Genomic DNA, 6752 nt, shown 5'->3' on the forward strand with positions numbered 1-6752 from the left:
TTTATCTGAAGGGAAAAAGCAAAGGATGTGGGAGGGGGAAAGAGAAGGGAAAGATCGAGAAGGAAGACTTCTAATTCTTCTCAGAAGCATTAGACTGAGAAGCAGGAGAGATCTTTCTTCACTTGAAACACACAGAATTGCCCCTGAAGAGAAAAGCTGGGTGAACCTCCTGAAGAATAGTAAGTTCAATACAAAAATACTTTCAAAGAGACAAGAAACAAAAACCCAAATTCAGGTATAATATCGATATTGCCATCGGCTGACATAAACTGTGTCGATGCAGGTCACATCAAATTCAGAGGAATCATTCTGACATTTCTGAAGGCAAACTTTCTTCTCCGGTCTTTCAAAATTACTAATTTTGACTACCTGAGAGTTTGAAATGGACCTGGAATTAAGATTACATAAACCAAAAAGCAAGAATGCTTCACTTGAGCAAAACCATAATTAACTTGACCTGCCTTTGTTTAATTGAAGTCTGCTTTGATTCAATGTACACCGGCATTTTCCTCAGTTTTGTCACCAAAAAATCTAAGAAGTCAGATCATCTGCACAAACAGATTTAAATCAAGATCTAGTAAGAGAAAGTATGAGATGCATGGTGCGACAGCATTAGCAGCTAAAGTCTCGCACTAATGCAGGCTGCAGCCTGTATACCTGCTCAAGGGCAGGTCATGTAAAAGGCATCACCATTTCCCATCAGACTTAAGGAATTTAAGATATAGGCATGGATGCCCTTATTGCACCGACAGCTTCATACGCACTGTAGAGTGTCATAAAAGAGACAAATACTGTAAGGTCAGCTCCGATTTAAGTTGCAGGTAGCCCTATACCATGTTCTTTACACATGACTTTGTAGAAGTCTCAGGATGAAGTAACATAGGTCTCTGCTTCAAGACTAATCCCAAAGGACTGTCTGTAGGTCTCAAACAGGTATGTTTCAACTCAAATATTCAGATGACATCTTCCAATTTGATCTACGGTTTTAGATGCCAGGATGTAAGCAGGTACCTTAAAAAAAATATCCAAATCTGGCCACGTGTAGCATGCACTGAATTTGAGCTAGACATAGGGAACCTGATTCCTACCTAAAAAAAAAATGGAGAGGTGACGCCTTATGCTTCCCTGGCAGGGTCATATTAACTGAGCTGGCAGATTTGATAGAATTAGATTTCTTTGTCGAGCTGGTACAGCGCTGTGATGTGTCAGCACACACAGCATTTCAGATAAGTAAGATTAAGTCATTGATTGAAGATCCAGCCTCCAGAAATAATGTAGTGTCCTTTAAAAGGAACAACCTTTGTTTTGTGTTGGTGTGCCACAGCTGAAAAAAAAAAAGTTAAAAAATCCACCGATCCTGGGAAAATGTCAGTAGCAATTATCTAGTCCAGAGAGATTTTAAAATTGCATCCGATTTAATACCTCAGCTTCACCGTGCCAGTTTTTGCTGTGCAGAATGATCCTCCAAAGGGATGGAGAAGGACTGATCTGGCTCGGGGGAGTTTTAGGGGCACCCAGAGTACGCGTGGTCACCTCCACGCCAGCAGCAGTCCTGTGTCAGGCACCAGCGAGGTGGGGAAGGTCAGGCTGGGACCCTGTGGGCTCTGACCACAGCCACTCACTTCTCCTTTACCCAAACCCTTTGGGGTGGAAAGCTACAGAGGGCTGAGCCTGCATTGAAAACTACTGCTGGGAGAAAGGACTTCCAAAGAAATGGAAAAGCTCCTACAAAAAACGAAGGCTCTGTTGAGATGATGTCCTCGGAGCAAGAAAGCTACACTTCAAACATTTGTCACCAGACACTGGGTACAACCATTTACATTGTGCCTCTTTTGCACCCTGCGATACCTCGCGATCGGCCGACAGAAATGGCCGTGGTTTTGTGATGTCTAGATTTCCTGAAATAATACAACCCCTCTCTGCCCAAAGGCTTTGTCATCTTGTACGCAAGGCACAAGCCTTCTTCTCCCAGAGGAAGGACGCGCACGTCAGTCCAGACGAAGGAACTTAATCGAGAGCACTTCAAAGCACCGCAGAGCCAGGAACGAATCGCTTTCTGCCCTCCTTTCCCCCCAGAATTGTATTTTAACAATTACTACGGTCTTTACAATTGACGGCATCCCTAATCTTAACTCATGCTTCAGAGCAAGCTTCTACCGATGTTATTGGGAGTTTCTTTTCAAAAGAGTCCCCCAAGGCCCCCCATTTTCCACACTCCACGGCTATTTCACAGCTGTGGGTGTTGAGCAGCCCTGACTTACAGGAGCTTTTCAAAGCCTTATAGGACGTTATCGACAAAGTGACTTGAGTTTGCTACTTACAAACTAGAGCGCGGGACGCCCATCACCAGTGGAAAGAGGAAGCTGGAGTAAGAGTGGGAAAGGTGACCAGATGGGTGATGGCAGTTCCTCCGTGGCTGCTGTCAAGAAGTGCCAGGGTGGCCCAGAACCCTTGTCAGAACAAGAGGAGTCACAGGAGGTAGGAGACAACTCCTCTCTAACGAACTTGCCTCCTAAATAGAGGCCACTTGCGTTGGTGTTGTTACCTGTTTCGTAAGTTGAAGGTTAGTGCCCAGAAACCACATCTAGCTCCCACAGGGTCAATTCAGTTGCCAAACACAGGTTTCAGATGCCACTGGAGAGGCCCTAGACATCAAAGTCACCTTCTTGGGGTCTCAAATATGCCACAAGGAGTCAAAGACTCACACAGGCACTATGGCCATAAGATCAATACAAACATTTACAACAGCAATTTCTCTGCAAGTTTGTGTCTCTAGCGTTAGTCATAGTTCTCAGGAAACGTGTATGGGACAAGGAAGTTTCTCGTAAGTATTTCCACTCTAAATTGTAAGTGACAAATAGTCCTAAAGTTATTTTTAACTTGCATACCTCTGACTTACTTAGATTTTCATTTAGCAGTTATTAGGCATAACAAACATGACAGACAGGTTTTGATGCAGATAGGCAGAACTACGTACTTCAGAGAAAGACAAAAGTACGCCTTATTCAGTGGCATTTATGCCCATATTTTAACCTGTACCAGTAATCTCAGATCAGTCAAAAATGCAGCTGCTTCTCTTCTTGCTAGTTTGAGTATATGCAGGCTGTTTAGCACGTATTTAAATCAAGCTTATTAGTACAAAGCTAACCAGGCTTGCACTGAAAGGTTTCATCAGAGTGTCTTGGAAGAGGGGCTGGCTATTAAAAATAATTCTTCCACTTAAGAAGTGCTCCTAGGTGAAAACAAATAGCTTCTGGATGCCCAGGTTACAGTCATGTTCTATGCCAGCATCGTATTGCCTTTGGAAAAAGAAAAAAAAAGGCACACTGCAAGGGAAAGACAAGGACAGGAAAGAAGAAATTTATCTCCTACTTCACTTATTTGTCTATCTATAGAGGAGTGCTCTTTCAGATAAGACACTGATAGTCCTGTGCTGCCTTCTGCAAAGTACAAAATATATAGAGAAGATACAGGAAATTAATTAAGTCTGGTATGAGAAAGAAAAAAGTTAAAGAAACTTTACATGTAGCGTCTGACAGTGTTGAAACAAGACAAAAAATACATCCTTATTCAGAGTTCCCTCAGCCAGTGCCATGAAAAGCTCCACCAGGTGGTGGGATTAACAGCACTTGAAACATGCTATGGAGCTGGATTTGCTCTTACTCCTTTGCTTTTAAAAGCACATTTCTGCTTCACCATGCTTTTGAAAATACTTCTGAAAGAAGCTCCAAATAAAAACGTATTGCTGCGATCATTTAACAGAAGTGTTTGCAATGCACTTGGCATAAAAGATGCTGTTATAACCTAGAAGATGGAACTACCATCTGCATGACCCTAATTTCCCCTCAAATTACTCCCAGTTTTACATAAACAAAAAAGCAAATTGATAAGCAGATACAAAGTCTTACGTAAAACGATGTTTAGTTTTGAAAGCTACCTTCCTCAATTGAGATGCCATCACCATTACTAATATCATCAAGTTTGGAAGAAAAACTGCAAACAAGGCTGCAAGCTCCTTTCTGGCCGGGATGTGTGAAAAAAATCATACAAATAGGGCAACTCACTCTCTCCACTGCACAATCAGACTGCGCACCGAGTGAGCGAGCCAAAAGAACAAGGAATTGGATTTTTCTCTTCTTTTCTTCTTTCAGAGACTATGCTCTTACATGCTACTAGCAGAAAGGTGAAATAAATGTATATTAGACAGAAGTGTACTTTAAAAATCTAGTGGTAGCTTTCAAGCTGCTTTGGCAGGACCCTAGACTGGGACGTTGTTGAGGCACAGGATTTAAACCTGCTGCCGCTGAAATGTTACCCTACAGCAGCACCAAAATAGAGTAAATGAAGTGAGAAATTGGCAGAGGAACAGAGCGCCAAGTTCACCATAGACCTACGCTGGGGTTTTGTTGTTTCCAGGATAATCAAGAAAACAAGTGCCTTCAACTAATAAACAAATCCGCCTTTTTTATTCACATCCAACCATTCCCTCCTCCACCCCCAGCCACCACCTGAACACTGTTCAAACAGAAAGAAACCGTCAGGCTCCCAGAGGAGCCCAGAAAGGACCTCCAGCGCAGCTGTGCCCTGCAGAAAACCCAGAAAACCATCGTGCTGTTGCCAAAACCAGGGAGGAGGACCAACTTCCAACTTCTTCTAGCGTGAGAGCAGCACCACCACCTTCGGATCGAGCCGTAAAAATTAAGGAAGGGTGAACATATCGGCTGTGGAAGGCACTGGCTGGCATGGATAGCACGGGACGCTATGGATGTAGCAATCCAAATATTTCCAAGCAGATGCTTTTCACAGAGCCACCCCTCCAGCTAAAGCCGTGTAAATAATAGACAGGAGGACCGTGCTGCTAATTGAGTATCTTCGGAACTGCCAAGAGGCAGGAAGACTCCAGTTAAAGGCAACTCTTCATTTTAACTTATGTCACTGAAGAACACCAACGTACACGAACTCCTGAGGACAGGATCAAAGTAGAATAGGGACTTTCTTTTTTATATCCTTGAATTTCCTGTCCCTTTTCCACACCGAAATTTAATTTCCTTTTCAAAGCGAGCTTTTAGAGCTTATGAAAATTGACCCAAAAGATTACAAGGGCTTTGTCACCCTTCCAATCTCTCTGAAAGATCCATAATTAGGGAGGTTTTCCCTTTAACGTGTGTGCCCAGCAGGCAAATATGTAATTCGGACTCACGATTATATATACAATGAGTTATTTCAGTGTATTGGATACATACAAGCCCAACCGTTACAAAGAGTTGAAAAACCTTGTGCGCCTCAAATGAGTAAATACGCATCGAGGCTTTTTTTTTTTTACCGGTTTGTTTTCATTTATGCCAAGACTAAAAGCAATCACAGTAAGGACCCGGGATTTATGTTTGCTATAGAAATAAATACATCAAGTGCAATAAAAACACACCTAACAACCAAACTGCTGACCTCGAAGATTATTTATTTATACTTCACTGGAAATTAATTCTGCAAGCAGAGATGTGCGAGCAGGTACCCAAGACAGCTAGTCTGCTTTCCCCCCCCCCCCCACCTTCTAACGGAGTAATACTGACTTTCCTCTCTCACCGCACAGTCTACCCCAGGGGACAGAAAAAAAAAAAAAAAAAAAAAGAAAACCAAACCCAAGTACAATAAAAAAAAGAAGCAGGGTGCAGGACTTCGCCAGGCTGATCCCTCCCGCCCGTCAGCGCCCACCCTGCAGTTGCAGGGGGCAGGACCGGGTCCCCCGTGGACCGGGGGATGCCGTGGGGGAGTCTGGGGAGAGGGTGGGGTGGTTGTTGGGGGGGTTGTCCCCCCACGGACGGGGCACGCCTGAGCTCCGGCCCCCCCCTCGGTCCCCGCAGCGTCCCCTCCGTCCCCCTCCCCCGGGGAAATCCCGACCGGTTGGGGCGAAACCTCCCCGCTCCGGAGTGCCGGGGCACCCACCGGAGGATGCTGCGAGCTCCGCCAGCGCCGGGACCCCCCACCCCCCCCCCCCCCCCCCGGCTTTGCTTCTAAATAACGAGACTTCGCGATGAAAAAAGAAACCAACTTAACGGCCGAACGGGGAGCTGGAAGGGAGGGGGAGGCTCCCGCCGCGCCTTTTGCAGCATTTTGGGAGGGGGGGGAAGGAAAGCGGGAGGATTTGCAGGTAAGCGGGGAGGAAGGCGGAGGAAGAGGAGGAGGAGGAGGAGGAGGGCGGCGGGTCCCGCGGTACTCACGGCGGGGCGCGGGGGGCCGGCGGGGCGCCGAGCCCCATGGCCAAGGAAGGGCGGTCGCTGCTGCTGGTGCCGCTGCCGCCGCCGCCGCCGCCGCCTCCGCCGCCGCCGCCGCTTCCTCGCTCTCTGCCTGCGCTGCCCGCGGAGCCTCTGCGGGCGGGGGCCCCGTCCCTCCCCTTCCCTCCCCGGCACGGCTTCCTGCCCGCTCATATAGCGCGCCCCCAGCCACGTAGACGGCGCCGGGGGCCCCCGGCGCCTCCTCCTCGGAGCCCGGCAGGGCGGTGCCGGGGCGGGCCCCCTTCCCTTCCCTTCCCTTCCCTTCCCTTCCCTTCCCTTCCCTTCCCTCCCTTCCCTTCCCTTCCCTTCCCTTCCCTTCCCTTCCCTTCCCTTCCCTTCCCTTCCCTTCCCTTCCCTTCCCTTCCCTTCCCTTCCCTTCCCTTCCCTTCCCTTCCCTTCCCTTCCCTTCCCTTCCCTTCCCTTCCCTTCCCTTCCCTTCCCTTCCCTTCCCTTCCCTTCCCTTCCCTTCCCTTCCCTTCC

The 6752-nt window shown here is 47.3% G+C and overlaps 1 protein-coding gene across 5 annotated transcripts in view; it reads right to left on the bottom strand.

Annotated features, from left to right (window-relative positions):
• Positions 1-6322, bottom strand: part of ST3GAL1 (ST3 beta-galactoside alpha-2,3-sialyltransferase 1) — a 79253-nt gene extending 72931 nt beyond the window's left edge. For 4 of the 5 annotated variants that reach the window (XR_007508711.1, XM_049821935.1, XM_049821904.1 and 1 more), the window contains exon 1: positions 6219-6311. The gene's annotated coding sequence lies outside the window, so the exon portion shown is untranslated. Of the gene's footprint in view, positions 1-6218 lie in introns of all 5 variants that reach the window. The other variant, XM_049821894.1, reaches the window with a different exon arrangement.
• Positions 6323-6752: the final 430 nt, after the last annotated feature.

The sequence above is a fragment of the Accipiter gentilis genome, chromosome 2, assembly GCF_929443795.1.
Source record: "Accipiter gentilis chromosome 2, bAccGen1.1, whole genome shotgun sequence".
NCBI classification, from domain to species: domain Eukaryota; kingdom Metazoa; phylum Chordata; class Aves; order Accipitriformes; family Accipitridae; genus Astur; species Astur gentilis.